We start from the raw sequence: 19,205 nt of genomic DNA, 5'->3' as shown, positions 1-19,205 counted from the left end.
AAGTCTGGGTGATGATCACTGTGGGCCCCGTTCCATCCCTCCGCTCCCTTGCTCCAGCTCCCAAAGCCAAAGAGTGAGCTTCCCCACTCTATCCGAGGCGGGGTAGGGAAAAGCCCGGCAGCAGCAGGCTAGCAGAGAGGGAATCCCTTTTCGCCTCCGGGGAGCGCCTCGGGGCTGAGCGCAAAGCGGACGTCCCCCGCTCGTTTTCTCCGCTAGTACTGGGTCCTCCCTGGCTCCTCCCACTGCCCTGACCCTCTGAGGAAGGGGAGGGCGGGGCAGGTGGGTGTGAAACTGAGCCCTGGGGTGAAGAGGAAGGCTGGGGAGGGATGAGCCTCAGCTAGGTGTGGGAGGTGTCCCGCCCTCTCGGAGCCGGCTCTCGACTCCTCCTCGGGGGCGCTCGCTCTCTAGCTAGTGGGGCGAGAGCCGGATCTGTTGCTGTCCTTGGTAGCACTCAATCCTCTTAGCTTCGCAGCCCCGACCCCACCCCACCTTAGTCTACAATCACCCATATTAAGAGCTGAAAATTAGGAGGAACAGAAGGCGAAGGTGGCAGTGGCAGCAGCCGCTTGTGGCCGCTCGAACCCCTATGTATGCGGGGAGGGGCGGAGGGAGGAAGAATCAAGGGGAAGGGAGGCTTTGTGGGTCCGTGTGTGTATGTGTATGTGTGTGTGTGTTTGTGCGACTGTGTGTGCGCGTGCTAGCCAGTGTCTGTGACTGGAGCCCGCTGCTTTCCAAGCTCTCCCTTTCTCTCCTACAGCTGCTTTTGGATCCATCCCGAACCTCAACACACACACACACACACACACATACACACACACATACATACACACGCACACACCCCAACAGCCACCAACTAACCACCCCCACCAGCTGCAGCAGCAACAGCCTCCGCCGCCGCCGCCTTGTCACATGCAGCCAGCCAAAGGGAGATTTAACAGCAAGGGTTGGCTGTGCCTCCGCTTTCCCTCCTTCTGCAAGGCGATCCTAGCCAAGCAACGGCGCTGATATGTTTTTATTTAATTTGTCTTCTTTCTTTTCTGGGAGGCTGAGGGGGGTGGGGGGACAGTAGGGAGTGCGGACACTAGATGAAGGGAGAGATGAAGATTATTGTTCTTTTTAAGGATGTCTTCCTCCTCCTGCCTCCCCCTGCCGCCTCTCCATTGAGCCTTCCTACAAGAGAAGATGAACCAGAGTCAGAGATGTAGAGAGCAAAAAACAACACGAGCTCCATCCAGCTAGGAGGACCCTCCTCTCCTTGGAGGGGAGGGGGATTTCCAGCGACACATCATTGGTGAAGGGAATCGCAGAGTGAGCAGCCCCCTGAGAGAGGGGGGAATCCCACAGCCCTTTGTGGTGCACAAGCCAGTGCTGACTGCCGAACGTGGTCTGTTTGAGCAAGGTAAGTGGCTGGGGCATTTCTGCTCCCCTATGAGGGTCTTCCTTTCCAAATGAATCATCGCATCAGGCTAGCCTGACTTGAGTTGCGAAAGGGGGTGGAAACTGCCATATGGCGCCGAATGGACTTACACACAAAGCTGACTTAAGGCATGATATAAATGTATGGAGCTTTCATTCCATAGAAGGAGGCACCAACGAATATAAGCCACCTAAACGCTTCTGGAAGAGCCCTTTTGAGAAGGGGTGGGTAATGTTTTTTTCTGGCTATTTGCTCTTAAGGAGTTAGGTAGGTTTGTTCTTAAATGTCTATCTTTTTTCTCTATTTCTGTCTCTCTCTCTCCCTGTCTTTCCCTCTCTCCTGCTGGGACAGGATTTAAGGAATGCCACATGATTGATGTATTTAACAGTCTTCAGGATACGTTGGCAATACATTTGATTTCTTCCAAGCTAACCGGGGTTGTTGGGGTTCCAGGTTTTTAGCATGGTTTCTGAGTGTGCGATGCTTCTCAAAGGAAAATGCTTCATAGATATTTCCAACACACTCTATTTAGAGGAAGTGGGGAAACAGTTTCCATGAATGATACTAAAAGGTATCTCCCATTTGACTTAATCATTTGTTTGTAATGCTCTAAGATCTTTTCCAGAGTAGTATTACTATCAAATATTTTCTTTCTTTAAAAAAGTAATGTGTACACACTATAAGCAACAAAAATATACTTGTGTACACATATAAGCAGATTGAAGTTACATACATAAAAATTTATAAATAATAATGGTACTGTTATTGATATAAAATGCATTTGTGTATCCATGTATTTACACTAATAAAATTAATCATACACAAATGTATTTTGAGTTCAGTTCTGAGGCTCTGATTTCATCCAAGTTATGTAATGCTGATATTTTAATCATATTTTACTTTCTTGTCTAGTTGATATTTTGTTAATAAGCCATTTAAAATGTAAATAACTATTTAATATGTAAAATAGGCACCCTGGATAATTGTTTGTAAGATTTAGCATTATTGGTTGAAGCAGATATTGTAGCAATTGAAGATTAGTCAAGATATTAAATCTTAGAAGAATCTCAAAGAAAGATTTGAGCCAGTATTATTCTACAATGCAGAATAATTAACTGAGATTTTTAAAACAGAAAAATAACCTGGGGAAAATTGGGAAAATCTTTCTATTCTCAAAGCTTTGTCCTCTGTGTGTGTGTGTGTGTGTGTGTGTGTGTGTATGTATATATATATATATATATATGTATGTATATATATATATATATATATATTATAAATGATATAGATATATATTAACGTAAAGTTTTCTAAACTTTACTTTTAGCAATTCAAGCAAATTTCTACATGAGGGAAAAAGTTAAGAACTCTAAATTTTCAAGTTAACCAAGTTTTAAAATGGTATTTTAACTAAGCATTATCTCCTATGGCATATGTGTATGTGTTTATTTCTAGGCGTGCTACTGAATGATTCTATCATTTGTGTTACATAAGCCATGAGTGTACTGCTCACTTAGATACATTAACTTTCTCAAAAAACTTTCTCTTTGCTTACATTAAATAAGTATACTCTTCTTATAAAGTAAAAAGAGCTCACTAACTTGAAAGAGTTAATGTACTTTCAAAAAGTCTAGTATTAACTACCAATTTATTGTAGCTGTATTCATTTTCTCAGACTATTAGTATGCAATAAATAAATGATAATCATCTAAAAATATATTGTAGATTTAAAAGGGTTAATGTATCTCCAAAAAATTAAACAGAATACTCTCATCCAGTGACTTCTCTAGTAATATGCTGAATATTCATAATGATCACAATGTATAATATACTTTTCTTCCTTTACTTTCAAGAGCATTTGCTCTTACTTTTAGATAAAAAACAAGAAGGGAATCAGTAGTTCTTTTTTTGCCTTCTGCTTCCTTTTCCTCTTCTTTTAAACCTCTCTTTGGCACTCTATACCACAAAGGGATAGGGAGGGAATTTGCAATTTCTATCTTGAGATTTTGGACTTGGCATCTTTCTTCCTTTACCCTGGTCTTGTCCTTTCTGTATCTTTTTCAAACACGCACACCAATCTATTCATGGGTTTGTTGCTATTCCCATTCTCACTTTGTTAGCCTCAATACCACCATCTTCCTCACTTTCCAAGTGTTCAGACATACCTACAAAAATAACATAATTATAAGAAATTATTATTTTATGCCTACTTTTCATATACACTCTAGGGAATTTTCCTGGGTGTGTTATAAACATCTACATTTCCCACCTAATTTGTAGTGTAATAGAAAGAAATGAGATAGCTAGAAAAATGGCAGAAATGGATGCTAGTTCTGCCATAGGTCTAGCACCCATTTTTATCTGACCATATCATCCAGATTGATTTCATGAATATTAACATGCCCCAGCATGTGGCTTCTCTTTACTCAGTAAGTATTTTAAGCATATATTTTATGAAGTTTTTGCTTGACTTTTTTGAAATGGTGTTCTAGAAGGACCAGAATTGTTTCACTTTGCTGAATTTATGTTTAGAGGAGTACAATTTAGTGACAAACTCTTAGAAAATATCAGTGGGAAATGTAGGAATATATAATCCCCTTTGGGATACATTTTACTCTTCTACACTATATTATTACTGCTTAGAGATCAAATCCTGGAGAACATCCTTCAAGTTATGGCTGTCTTAGTATAAAGTTTTTAAATGTCTTTATATATTTTAATGAAAATATTTTTTCTTTTATTTAAAAAATCCATTTTCTTTGGACATGTGATGGACTGTGAGATTTAGAATGCTGCTTAAATGAACTTTTCCACAAAATTATAGAGCTTTTTGTCATTTTCATAAGTTTTAAAGAAAAAGATGAAACCAACATGGATGTTATATGTGCTACATAAAAGTAAAAGGCAAGCTGAGTTTTGGACAAGATCTCATTACACCCATTCCTAAAGCAGAAAGTATCTAGAATTTTAAGTGTAAATCAACCTAGTATTTTAGCTTAAATGATATATGATGCTCCTAAGTTCTTAACCCATGTTTATCTTTACACCCATTTCTTTCTCCCGTCATTTAAGTAATATTCAGCTAAATCCTTTATTCTTGTTTTATATACACTTCTATGTACAAACATTGATTTGTTAAAAATAGGGATGAGTATATAGAATTGACTCCAATTCACAGAAGTTTGTTAACCCCCCCCCCAAAAAAAAAACCAAAACACGCATACATTTAATAAGTGAGATACAAATCTAGATAAAATAGCGTTTTTTCCCCATATGGAGTTTATGGCATAATAATCTTTTATAAGCCCTGATTTGTTAATGAATGGATTTAAAAGCAATATTCCTTTGTGTTTGTTGAACAACTCTATATTCACTTGATTGATTTCATTTATTTGTTTATTTTACTCTTCTTTAATATCTATCATATTATCTTAGTGTCAATCATAAATGTATAAATGCAGCACAATATTAGACTGATGGCCACAAAAGAAATACAAGATAGTTTCTAGCATTACAGAATATATAATCCAAAAAATCTAAAAAAAATAATACTAGTGAATCATTTAAGGTATAATATAAAATCAGGTATTCTTTGGTATGCAGAAATGTACATAAGAGAATTTCAAATTCAAGTCATTCTTAAAGGAAGCTCTGGATTCATTACAACTTAATGCTGTCCATCTAGGTATAAAATCAGAATACTGAGTTCAAATCCTTGCTCTGCCATTCATTGTCTATTTCACCATGGGCCTCTTACCCTTTCTGAATTTTGATTTCTTCAATTGTCAAATGAAGGATATAGGATAGATGACCTTCAGTCTATGTTCTTGTTCTTAAATTTGTTATCTTATGAGTTTCCAGAATCTGGGAAAAGAATACTCCATTTTATTTCTATCATTTAGGCTCTATAGTTGTCTAAAAGAGAAGAGTGTCCAACTTTAGCTACCATATGTATTGTATTGAGAAAACCAGATAATACATGATGACCAGCCCTTTGCCAGACTCAACACTGTTCTAGTGAATGAAGGAGTAAAGCATTTTTTTAAGCATGTACTATCTGGGAAACAGTCTGTTAAATGCTAGAGATATAAATAGAGGAGTAAGACCATTTTTACTATCAAAAAGCTTGCATTCTAATAAGAGGATTTTGCTGTAAGTCAAATGGAAAGGTTTCGTGGTCTTTAGCATGTGGTAGCAAAGCAGGCAGTAATGCCTCTCCATTAATGTTATTTCTATCAAAGATGAATAGTAAATAATAATAATAGATTTGTAGTTTTATGTTCAATCATTTTTTTCCTATTCTACTGTTATGGAAATGCTTGTTTCATTTCTCAAGTTACATTTGTTTTATATACATATGTGTATATATGTATATATATATATATGTGTGTGTGTGTGTGTGTGTGTGAAAATATAAGTATGAGTTTCTGATGTCATTTGAGAATGCCAAGTACTTTACTGAAAAATATGTTCTCTTCTGTGTCTACATAGAACAAGCCATGATGAAGACATTTGCCATCAGTTTAAAATAATCAAACTATTTGTTTAGGAACAGAATTATAAATAGAGGCCAAATCTACTAGTTTTGAACTTATTGTTAGATGTTGGTCATTATCAGGACTTACTATGGAAAGTAATAACAACCACAAAAACAACAGCTAACATTTATGATTAGTGACTTAAAGTTTGCTAAGGGATAGTGTTTGAAAAGAAGCCAAGTAATAGGGAAATTTTAAACAAAAAGAAACAATCACTTGAAATGTAACTTGGGAATGGAAGGTTGTTTGAGGCTAAAGAATAACTATAAGATTGCTAAAACATAAGAAATTCCTCACACTACAAAAGCTGTAATATATAGAGCAAGATAGACTTCATAAAGGTTAATGTTTCTGCTACAGTATCATAGATTTATATTTAATGTTTTTAGTTTGAGAATTCTTCTGAATATGATAAATATTAATATCTTAGTATAATTTACATTTCTAACATTGTGATATTCATGTTTTAACAGCATTACTAAAGTCACAAAAATAATTTTATTAAGCCCAGAGATAAAAAGACTTCTCCAAATGAAATATAGCTTGGATTTAACAGTGTGGTAGTAGAGAGTAGTAGCTGTAGTAGCTGCCCTTAAAGCCAAGAAAACTTAGGTTCATATCCCACATCTGATTTATAAAACTGTATGACACTGAGCAAGTGATTTGTCTGAGTGTTTTAAGCAAATTTCTAAGACTACTAAGTTACAGGTGCTGATTTGCATGGATAGAGTCAGTTTTTTTCACCTCTTTTAGTTCCCTATACTAGTGAAACCACAGTTCTAACCATATCACTGCTCTGCAGTGAAATGGAAATTATTCCCAAAAGGATGAGTTAAAACAAAAACAAAAAACCCTCAAAATAAATGCATTAGTTTTGTTTTGTTTTTAATGAAGAAAAACACATACCATCCTTTAGATAATGTTTCTCCTGAAAATTTATAATCTTTTTTTTACTTAATGTTTAATATATGGATTAAAAAAATCAGAAATTTAGTCTGATATTTTCTGAGTGATTACAAGCAACCAGATCATTTGGACAAATCCTCATTATTGAATTTTCATTTCATTTATCCTTCAAATAATATGTATCAGATATGATTGTAACATGTCAATTATAATTTCAACAGAAAGCATTATTATATCATACTATGGGAATGCTTGTTTTATTTCACAAATTTAACATGAAATTTGTTTAAAAATTGCAAAATGACAAAAATAGTTTATAACATTACTTTAACATACATATGCACACAAAAGACATACATAATTTTGATCTCTTTTGTTGCTCTCTGCTACCTTAGTTTAGATCAATATAAAAACTTGAAAAGTCTTAGCAATCAGTCAACAAATTGTTCTTAACTACTTAATATGTGTGAGTCACTGTGCTAAATGACAAAAGTTAAAAGGAAACACAAAAATAAGGCTTCTGCCCTTAAGAAGCTTAGATTTTGATGAGGGAGACAACATACAAACAAGATTAAAATATTCTGCAAATAACAGCAGTTCCCATTCTGCCAATTTAATAGCTACATAGAAATATCAAAATTAAGACTGATTTACATTGGGAAACATGGGTATGGAAGGTTTATATTTGTGTTGTTCTCTCTAGCCTCTTATAGCAAATGTACCTTTTTAAAAAGATCTTTTAAATATTCTCATATGCATATCCCTTGGAGTCTTTGTTTTGGTGCCTTAGCAGATAAAAATGTTGCCAGTTCTACAATGTCAAGGTAAGATAGAAACACTTGGAAAACACAGTCCTGAAATGTAACTATAAGAAATACAAATGATGGAATGTTAGCAGATTTTACTCTTATTTTCCAAGTCTGGCTGTTTTGAAGTAAATGTGTCTAGTAGCTCTCACAGTGAATGTCTCTGGTTCATAAAATCACAATTATTAATCATTCCATCATTAAATATTAATTCCCTTATAATATAAGGCTCATTTTAAAATTGTAGTAGAAGTCTTTCTCCAAATCCTAATAGAAAAAAATGTCATTAGACATTACAGAAAGAGTGGAAATAGAAAGCTTAATAGAAATAGGGGTGTGTGTGTGTGTTTGTGTGTGTCTGTGTGTGTGTGTGTGTGTGTGTGTGTGTGTATTCTTCTTGAAACCAGTGTTTTTTCCCAAAAACAAATTTGTGAATGAGTATTTTATACTGAATTGGAAATCAAGCTTTGTGACTAGAATTTTTTAATCTAGAAGGAAGCCGTTCTAGAAACATTTGCATCATCTAGATTACTCTAAACATTTTTTAAAAGTTCATTTGTTGGCATAGGTAACCTCTTTTATGGGGGATAGGTGCTAGTTAATCCTATAAACAAAAAACTATAAAAAATTAGGGGTACCATCTTCTGTGCAAAGCCTAACCTTTTAAAACACTTACTAAACATTACTAAAGAGATGAGGAATCTATTAGGTAAATTATCACAATTCACCTTAAAGCATTAGAAATAAAGTCTCAATTAGATGCTAATAATTTTAATAAAAGTTATTTAGTTTCTGATTTTTTAAAAATCTAGATGGGTTGATGTTCTTCTATTAAAACAATATTTGGGGGATGAGTTTGGAGCAAAACTGTCATAGCCATAGGTAACCACAAGTAGACTCATGACAGTATCTCAGAATACACATCAAATAATCAAATTTAAAACCTGATTCCTTACTTAAATTTAGAATTTTCTATAACTAGTTTGAAAATCATAAAATGAAAATCATTTGTAACTCTAATGCCAGAGAAAAGTGAATCAAACATGGAATTTTGGTCAATTTCCATTGCCATGCACAGTTTTTTTTTTTTTTCCAATTCTTATCATTGCTATTATTTGTTTTCCATGCATATTCCCTCTCTCTCCTCCTGCATATTTGCATTCATGTATTTTTTCAGTCCTGAGCTCCTCTCTGTGAATCTTAATCATAGTTGATGGAAGTTGTAATATAGTGGAAAAAGCACTGTCTTGACAGTTTGCCTTGACTAAGTCTAGTTTTCTATGAGTCTTAGTTTCCTCACCTACAGAATGAGAAGGTTAGCTTTTTTTCATCTCTAAGGACTTTTCTAGTATGATTTACTGATTCATCAATCCTTGCTCATGCTTCAGCTATTCTATTTGTATTAATTGTATATGTGTTTCACATGCTCCACTGAATTATAAAATCCTTCAGGCCAAGGACTATATCTTATTTTTATCTCTTGCTTCCTCAAATTCTATTTTTATTTTTATTTATATTTATATAATGATCTAATGAAAGAAATAATGTACTCTATAGTGTTCACTTACTGAAATCACACCAAATCTTCAAGGCCCAGATTAAATGTCTCTTCCTCCAGGACATTTTTTTCCTAATCTCTTAAAGTGGATTTGCTCTTTTCCTACTCTGAATTCCAAGAGCCTTATTTTGCATGTTCTTTATGACACTTCTCATATTCTGTCTTAACACTGTGAGTGTGCTTCTCTTAGATTACTGAAAACTGGAGTATAGGTAATGTGTCTTACGTATCTTTGTATGTACTACAGGGATTTCTTATTAGTACATACATATACATCTGTCATAATCATATATTTTGGTTATATTTTTTCTTTCCTATGTTGGGTTTGACTCTTAAATTTTAAGCCACTTGTACTTAAAAGCATTCATGTAGAGGGCAAAGACCTAAATTTGTTTATAATTTAACAGTTTTAATACTACATAAAAAGTGATCAGTTTTTTTCTCTTTCATCCAAAAGAAGAATAAACTAGAGAGATGGTATATACCTTGAATAAGGAAAGTTTCAGAACTGTAAAGATAAATTCCCCGTCAGTATAGCACAGGGATGAGTTTTTTCTCTCAAGTTTCCCTTAAAATTGTCCAATCTTTCTATTTACTGTATCTTTCTAAGTACTCAGAAATTCTGAATTTCAGTATAGAAATATGACTGTTTTGTGAAAATGGTACAAATGAGATCACAATTGTATTTTTCAATAGAGGCAATTGTGCAATTTAGGGGCAAGTAGACTATGCAGTAGCTAGGGCCTGGAATCAGAAAAACCGCAGTCAAATTTGGTGTCAGACACTTAGTAATTATATAACCCTGGGGAAGTCACTTAAGTTATTTGTCTCAAGTTTCCTCAACTATACATTGTGAGTAATAATAGCACCTATTACCCAAAGTTATCATAAGGATCAAGTAAGATAATATTTGTAACAAAGAGTAGGCATTTAATAAATGCTTGCTTGTTTGCTTCATTCTTTCTTCCTTCCTTCTCTGATTTCTGAGGGAATAACATTTAATTTAAGTCCCAGTTTAAATTAAGCACTATGAGATCTAAATACAAACTAATATTGAGAGCTCACTTTATCCTGAAATTCTTTTATTATTAACTGACCACCATGGGTTAAGGAAATTGAAGGTGTGCTTCAATATTGTCATCTGACAGGCTATAAATTTTATATTACATTTATAATGCTGACATTGATTGTGTAATAATAGAACATTTACATGTCTTCTTGGTGGATCTAGCATTCCATATGTCATTATAATTCATACATTTCTGTCTTATAGGGTTGGTGAGTTCATGCTAGTTATGAAATACTTTAATGGATTCTTATCAGATGTTGCCAAATTTTATTAATAGTAAATCTAACATATAAAGATTCAAGTCCTTCTGCCATTCCACACTGAGGTGACCCTGGGTTTTTTAATGCTATGCCAGAATAGCATAAGTTCTGACATGTGTTTTCAAGCTAGATGCACTTCAAATATAGGCCTCATGACAGATTGTCACCCAAGAGCTAGCCCAAAGCAGAACAGAGAGGCTAATCACAAAAAGGTTATCTACCAGATCATGAATTTTATAGTCACAGCAACTGATTAAAACAATTACTAACTCACAGAAAGGTGGTGATCTGCCTAGATAGAAGGAGGGGCCACAATAATGAGATCACAAATCTTTTAAAGTATTGCAGAGGATTCATGGAATTTAACAGGTCATTCAATCCATCTGTCTTGTATTCTTGCCATTAATTATTTATCATCATTGAAGCTTCTGAGGATTTTACAGAACAGAAACACATGCTAGATTGGGAGTGGGGATGGGAAGAAATGGAGGAGGAAAGGATAGGAAGAGTATTTATAAAGTATCATGAACAGATGGAATTCTTAATAAATGTTACTTAATGATCTGGGTTTTGCTATATGAGGATGCTTAAATTGTTTGTAGTGGATGACTGGGCAGTAGTGCATATAGTTCAGACAATCCATTCTGTTAATTCAGCAACAACAGTCTAAAAAAAATTGGAGGAGGCAGCATAGTTCAGTATGATTATTAGATTGTGAATTAGAAGATCTGGGTTCAAATCCTATCTCTTTTACATGATAGATTTCTTATTTTGGGAAAGCCATTCAACTACTTAAGGAATTGATTTCTTTATTTATTAAATGACTGGATTAAAATAAACAACTCATCAATAGCTTTCCAACACAAAATCCCCATGCTCCTATATTATCACCATTTTGATGCCTATGTAATACCCAGTTAGAGGTGTTGATGGGGATGAAAAGATGAATATGATATAATTGGTGCTCTCAAATTCCTGTCACACAAAGTAACTTGAAAGGAATAGAGATAACAGATCCGGAACCATATTTTGGAAGAAGCAGCACTTGACTTGAATGAAGGAAGGATGGATATGATTTCAATAGAGATCAGAGAGAGGCATGACATTCTTGGTATAAGAAAAGCCATGACCAAAGACAAGGAAGCAGAAAAGTATGGATCTTGTTCAGAAAATAGCTAGATATCTAATTTAGATCAACTTAAGTTACATAAAAAGAAGAAATTTGAGATAATGGTACAGAATTGCAGACAAATTGTAGTTGTCCCTGAATGTAAGCCTAAAATATCTGGACATATTTCATTGCATACTGGAAATCCATTAAAGGTTTTTGATCATGAATTTGATTGAAGCCTGTACTCAGCAGGGTAATCAAGGTTTTTTTTTGCTTCAAGAGGGCTAGCAAATTGAGAGGACACCATATTATATCTGTAGGTATAAATAAATGGTATAGTTATGGATCCTTAAAGAGGAGGGTAATAGAAGTAGGTTAGAAGTGCCAAATCTCTGGGTCCTTTGAGTAATTTTTTTTTTAATTTGCCACCACTACTCTATTAGTTTAGGGGTTTTGTTGCCAGCCATTTCCTCATCAAGTATTTTAGTGAAGTCAGTGGGTTCAATTTATTTGTAAGTGACTTCCAGAACTATATTTCAAGTCTTAATCTTTATCTTGAATTTGGCATCATGATCTAACTAACCTCTCCAGCTAGATTGTCTCATAAGCATACTAATTTCAAAATATTCAAAGTGTTACTGATTATGCCCCTCCCAGAAGCTAACTATCCTACAATCTTGCCTATTTCTGATAAGCCTGACACCATCCCTCTAGCCACCTAAATTCATAACCTCTTGGTTATTGTCAACTCTTCTCTCTCCCTCATGTCATACACAAGTATTTTCCAAGGCTTGTTGATTTTTACCTCCATAACACTTCTTGTAAGAACTTTTTTTCCTTTCCCAACTCATAGGACCACCAACTAGTTCAGGCTTTTATCACTTCTCAACCTTGACTATCTTAAGAGTCTCTTAATTGGAATCCTTGCCTTCAACCTCTCTTTTCTCCATGCTATCCTCCAAAATACAAAATAATCTTTATAAAACAAGTTTTGTCATGTTACTCTCCTACAAAGAAACTTCAATGACTACTTATTGCCTCTAGAATGAAATACAAACTGTTCGTTGGTATTTAAAGTTCTTCACAGCTTGGTTCCAGTCTCTTTTTCAAGCTTACTTCATATTAGTCTCCTTCACACAGTCTGCACTCCAGCTAAGCTGGCCTAGTTGCTGTTCCCTGAATTTAGCTTTGCCTCTTCTGCCTCCAGACCTTTGCACAACTGTCTCCTACAGCTGCAAAGCTTCCTTCCTCTTAAAATCCCCACATCCCTAGGCTCAACTTATGTTCCATCTCATATGAAAAACTGTTTCTGATCCCAATTGTTATTTTGTTAGTCTTCTCTTTCTCTGTCTCTCTCTCTCTGTTTCTCTGTTTCTCTCTTCTTTCTCCTCTCTGTCTCTCTCCTCTCTCTTTCTCTCTCTCCTCCTTTCTCTTCTCTATTTGTCTCTCTTTGTCTCTCCTCTCTCTCTGTCTCTCATTGTATGTATCTCTCCCCTTTTCCCTTTCTCTCTTCTTTAATTTATACTCTCTTATCTGTTTATATCACCAAATAGAATTCAAGTTCTTGAATGTAAAGTCTGTTCTTCATTTTGTTCCAATAACTTTACAAAACAAGCTCTTAAATGTTTGTTGCATTGATCTAACCTCACAATGGTGAGGTCATAGATGATCCAAGGTAATAGGTTTCTCTCTCACCCACCACCCCATTCTCAAGTCAATATCCAAGAATTTTTGTATCCTTTCCAAGATGCTTGTGTTTTTCCTGCCTCTACTCAGATACAAGTATTTCTAGGAATGACTGATTAATGTTAGCAGAACTACATTTTAGGAAATTTATTCTGGAAGTGATCTGAAGGAGAGATTGAAGAAGAGAAATGCTGGATTAGTAGAGATGACTTAGGAGACTGTTGCAGTAGTCCAGGGAAGAGATATGTGTTAAATGTCCTAGTTAAGATATATTTGAAAGAATGAAATTATTGTACTTAATGACTGGAATTTGATACATGGAATGAGGAGAAGGAAAAGTAAAAAATAACTCCAATATTTTGAGTTTGAGTAAAAATGATAGCAGAATTAACAAAGTAAAGAAGTCAGGTAGAAGGACTGGTTTAGGGATAATAAACCAGTTTGGGTTTGAGGCACGCGAAGTTTGAAGTGGCATGAACACATTTTAGTGGAAATTCCATTAAACAGTTTCTGTCAAAGAGGGAACTTGGAGCAAAAATATAGATCTGGGAGTCATCTGCTAAGAGGTTATGATTGAAATCATGAAAATGATTATATCAAAGACTGTGGCTTCAATTGTTTCTTCTGAGGGCAGTGTGGTAAAGCAGAAACTGTGATAATGTGGAGTGAGAAGACCTGCATTTAAATCCCAGGTCTGTCCTTTCCTTCCTGTGTGACTTTGGGTAAGTCACTTAATCACCTCTTTAGGGTCCATCTGTAAAATGAAAGGTTTGTACTAATGGATTCTGAAATCCCTTAGGCTTTCAATCTATGGTTGTATAACTATATTCTAATTTCCAGAGCATAAGAAGAGAGTATAAGAACAGCATGTTGGGTAATGCCTATATTTAGAAGGCAAAAGAAGAAATAATCATAAGCAGTCCTGGAGAATAGAGTAGATAAAATATGACTCCATATGACTTGATTAAATTAGAGATATAAAAGACAATTTAAGGAGAACTATGAGGTACCTGTTTTCAACCCCGTAGCCAATCTTATGAAGAAAGTATCACTGACCAATTTAGGTTTTGAGGTATATCTAAAGATGACTACTAGGACAAGTAATCGAATAGAAATGGAAAAATGTGGCACAACACTTTAAGAATAATTTTAGGAGTGGGATATAAGGGTGCAGATCTCAGGATTGTGGATTGCTTGAGCTTTGGAATTCTGAGCTGCAGTTAACTATGCTGATCATGGATCTGTACTAAATCTGACACTAATATGATGAATTCCACTGCGTAGGGAGTCACCAGGTTGCTAAAGAAGTGATGAATTGGTTCAGGTCAGAAATTGAGCAAGTAAAAGCTTCCATAGCAATCCTGGGATTAGGACCATGAATGGGGCACTGCTCTCCCAGGGTGGGTAAAATAGGTTGACTCAGTTTCCCCAAAAAAATATTATTAATTACAAGCACCAGAGATCAGGATGAACTAAAGTTTACATTGAATTATAAGGAAAACAAAAAAGATTTTTAAAAGAAATATTGGAGAAGAGTAGAAGAAAAAATATTGAGAAAAAGAGGAATAGGTTTGCTGCTGTGGTTGAATGAGATAATAACATCACACAATTCTGAGAAAACTGCAGGGTTCAGATCTTGTTTTATTTATATTTCCTCTATCATGAAGAATGATTTTATTAGGCCTGCTAAAGCTAGAACAAGAAAAGTTAATGGGATAAGATTTTAAAAGGAACAAGAATGTTACTTCCTACCTTCTGGCACATTTCCCTGCAATTACATTGTTAGAACATAATTTCCTTAGACTAATCATTTCCTCTTCCTCTAGTTATTGATCATAGATTTAGAGACAGAATGGACCTTCAAGGCTATATTGCCCTACTTTTTTATTTTATGGTTGGATAAATTAAGATCAAGAAATATTAAATAACTTTTCCATGATTACATTAATAAGATATAGAACCAAGAGTTGAATTCAAGTTGACTCCAAACTATCCCTCCTGCTACTGGACTATACAGTCACCAAATATCTATTGCAACAATTCTTTTAATCTTCTCTCCTAATAAATAATTAATTATATTGTTCTCCACTTTAGCAAAAGGAACTAAGCATAGGATGAAAGGTATCTGTAACTTGGGAAAAGCATCTAAAGGGTAAATAAAGACAGAAATTTTTACAAAGGGCTGGTTCTATCTCCACCCCATTCCCAGATAGGAATTGATAGTTAATATATCCACATATGTATTCAAGAAGTTGATGTTGTCAATAGCTGTGAATGAAGTTAAAATTCAGCCTAAGAATTTTAGGGACTACGCTGGAAGTAGAAAATATATCTGAAACTATTAGCTCTAAAACCAGAGCTGGAGTATTGCCACCCCTGTCATTTCCAGAGTCAGTTAATGCCAAATAGCCAAGGAAAGTCTTGGTGACAGGCATTGTGAAGGCATGAAACTGAACATAAAAATCCATCTCTGTCATCTATTCTGATAGTCAGCCATGACCTTAAATATATTATCTAAAAAGAAGTGTTATATAGGGGCCTGGAAAGTTTTTATAGCATATAATTGAAAGTCATCAAGATACCTTTAAAGGATGTAGTGAATTAGGACTTTGTAGACCACAGAATCAAGCTTAGCCTTAGAGAAAATCTGGAAACCATAGGAGAAGGACCCAATGAACATTTTCTTTCTTATTAAACATGTAAGAGGGAAGATAGAAAGTGGGGAAAACCCATAATTATAGTATCCTGGGAGAAAAGAAAATGAAAGTACTTTAGTCCAGTAACCCTTGCTTCTGTCAAGAGCAATTGCACCACCTAAATAGTAGATTGTTTACCCTTTTCTTGCACACAGTTAGTTGCAAAACTAAATTATATAATGAAAATAATTCTTCACACACAAGAAAACCTTTATTTTAAATGAGATTGTGTGTTCTTACTTGAATTGTGTTTTTGAACTAAATTTTAAAAGATTAATATTCAATCAATTCTCAGAAAGCTTAGAGACAAAAGATTTCTCGTTTATTAGAGTATAGATGCAGTTTCAATTCAACTCAACAAGAATTTGTTAAAGATCTTTTATGACCAAGGCACTGCACAAGTCTCTGGGTAAACAAGGACATTTTTCTTTTAGTATCTGACCCCACATAGCTTACCATCCATTGTGGAATATAACTTTAAAAGAAAGTCAGTTCCATTTGATTTAACAAGCCTGGCACATATTTATAAATAAATACAAAATAGTTTTATGAGAAAAAGAATATTAACTACCGATGCTAACATTTATATAGATTTTAAAGTTTACAAATGTTTTATGTAGACAATTGTTAAAGCCTTAAACTTCATAAAGAATTTGGGACATCTTGACTTATTTCATTAGATGATCAGAAAAGAATTTTAATCATTTTCACAGCCAGATTCCTAGGAAAACCAATCTATTCTAGAGGAAAAAGCTATTTATCCTCATAAGCTACACTTCTCTTATTTTCAGTCCTTTACAATCTATCTCCTGATTTCATTGCCCAGTTGAAACTGTTCCTTTCAAAATTATCAGTGGCCTGGTAATTCCTATTTCAAATGACTTCTTTCAATTCCTTATTGACCACCTTTTTCTCCTGAATACTCTTATCTCATGTTCGTTTTATCTTGTATCTTCTCTGACCCATTTGACTGTTCCTTCATGGTCTCCCTTGCTGGCTCATCCCCTATATTATTCCTCCTAACAATGTGTCTCTTGGGCCCATTTTTCTCTGCCCTCTTTTCTCAAGTCCCTTGAATTTAATTATCATCTGTATGCAGATAACTCCCAGATCTAGTTTTTTGCCTAAGCTCCAACGGCTTATTTACAACTGTGTATTGGGCATTTAAAACTAGATGTTCAATAGGATGCTTAAATTCAACATGTTTAAAATAAAATTCATTATCTTTTGCCCCAAATCCACCTCTCAGTGAACTTCCTTATTTCTTTGAATGACTCTACCATCCAATCTTCTATCTACCCAGGTTCCACCACTTTAGTGCTGTCTACAACTCTTAACTCTCCTTAGAACTATGTATCCAATCACCTGCCAGATTTTGTCCTCCCTGCTGTTACAATCTCTCTCTCTCAAATTTTCTTTTATCTCCAATTACGGTCATCATCCTCATATAGGCCCTCATTGTTCCTTGCCTTGAAGATTACTTCAAAATCCCTCTTATTTGATTCTCTGCCTTAAATCATTTCTCTCACAAATCCATCCTCCATCCAGCTATTAAAGAGACTGCTAAAGTAAAATACAAAGCTGATTCTGTCACTCTCCTGCTTAATAAACTCTAATGGCTCTTTATTGCCTCTAGGAACATGTGATTATAGATCAAGAGCTGGAAGGAATCTCTCCAGTCATCTACTCTGACACTTTTTGCAAAAAGGAATATGGATCTAAAGAGATACACAACAGGCTAGGATCTACACCAGTGAGGACAGGATCAAAAATAAACTCCTTTTTTTGGCATTCATAGACCTTCACAACTTACCAGCAACCTACCTTCCCCTATTGCATTCTCTATACTCTGCAGTTTAGCCAAATTGATTTTCTGGCTGTACCTCACACTCAGTATGCCATCTTTCTCTGTGCCTTTGCATCAACCAATCCCCACATCTGGAATATACTACTTCACCTTTATCTCTTAAACTTTCTTGTTTCCTTTAAAACTCAGCTCAATCACCCCATCTAAATCAATATATTCTTATCCTGAGGTCTACAAATATAAAAATTTTCTTAAAAATATTTCAATATCATTTGTTACTTTTATAATCTTTTGTATTTTATTTTGTGAATTAAAAAATGTTATTCTGAGGATTCATTGCACCAGACTGCCAAAAGGTTTATGACACAGAATAATTAAAATCCTGCTTTAAATAAAAGTTTTCTTCACGCTTCCCAACTATGTCTGCCTTCTTCCCAAAGTCACCATGTATTTATTATTTGTGTTTGTGTATGTGTATGTTTTATATACTTAACACATGTGCCTATCATTGCCCTAAAAGAATGTAAATTCTTTAAGGAGAGGGATTGTTTCCTTTCTTTCTTTCTTCCTTTTTTTTTTAGCCTTTCTCTTCCCAGGATCTAGTATAGTCCATAGGACATAGATGATCCATACTAAATGCCTGTTTATTGATTAATTGATGATTGATTGAAGGAAGTTAAAAATTCCATGAAACAAAGGTAAGAAGGAAAGGCCTTCTTTGCATGGGAAGCAGCCCATGAAAAGACAGGAAGATAGGCTATAGAATGCTGAATTCATGGACCAGCAAGTAGGTCAGTTTGGCTGAAACACAGTGTGAAAAGGACTAATGTGAAATAAGACTAGAAAAGTAGGCCATAAATCTGGAAAGACAGGCTGGGGCCAGAACGTGAAGGACTTGGATTGTCAGGTTGAAAAGTTTGAATTTTATCTTAGTAACAAGAAGATACAATGTAAAATGGAGACTAGAGACTCCTTCAGGATACAGACTATTGTAAGTTTTCTCTTTCTATTCCTGTTGCCTAGCACAGTTCCTTGCACATAGTAAATTCTCAATAAATACTTTTTGAGTTGAATTGGACTGGATTAGAGTCATTGGACATTTTTAAGCAGAAGGAAAAGGTCAAACTTGTTCTTTAAGAAGATTCTTTTGATAGCTGGATGGAGAGCATGAGTTGGAGAGGGAAAAAACTGAAAATTGGAGGCCAGTTATAAATGTTATTACAATAAAATTCCATACATGATTCTTAAAATTACATCAATGTTTTTGAATAATTGCAGTATCTTGTTAGGGTGATATGGGTACTCAATAGTTCTAAAATTTAGAATCACAGTTACTCAGTTATTGTGAAATGGT

General features: G+C 34.9%; 1 protein-coding gene across 3 annotated transcripts in view; it reads left to right on the top strand.

The window, feature by feature from the left end:
• The first annotated feature begins 276 nt into the window (after positions 1–276).
• The window catches only part of KCNB2 (potassium voltage-gated channel subfamily B member 2), a 455,357-nt gene continuing 436,428 nt past the window's right edge, over positions 277–19,205 (top strand). Inside the window, exons 1-2 of one of the 3 annotated variants that reach the window (XM_003759705.3) lie at positions 277–588; positions 1,122–1,399. The gene's annotated coding sequence lies outside the window, so the exon portion shown is untranslated. The other 2 variants (XM_031946266.1, XM_031946267.1) reach the window with 2 other exon arrangements.

The sequence above is a fragment of the Sarcophilus harrisii genome, chromosome 1 (genome assembly GCF_902635505.1).
Source record: "Sarcophilus harrisii chromosome 1, mSarHar1.11, whole genome shotgun sequence".
Classification (NCBI taxonomy): domain Eukaryota; kingdom Metazoa; phylum Chordata; class Mammalia; order Dasyuromorphia; family Dasyuridae; genus Sarcophilus; species Sarcophilus harrisii.
This window is presented reverse-complemented; position numbering and strand designations above follow the sequence as displayed.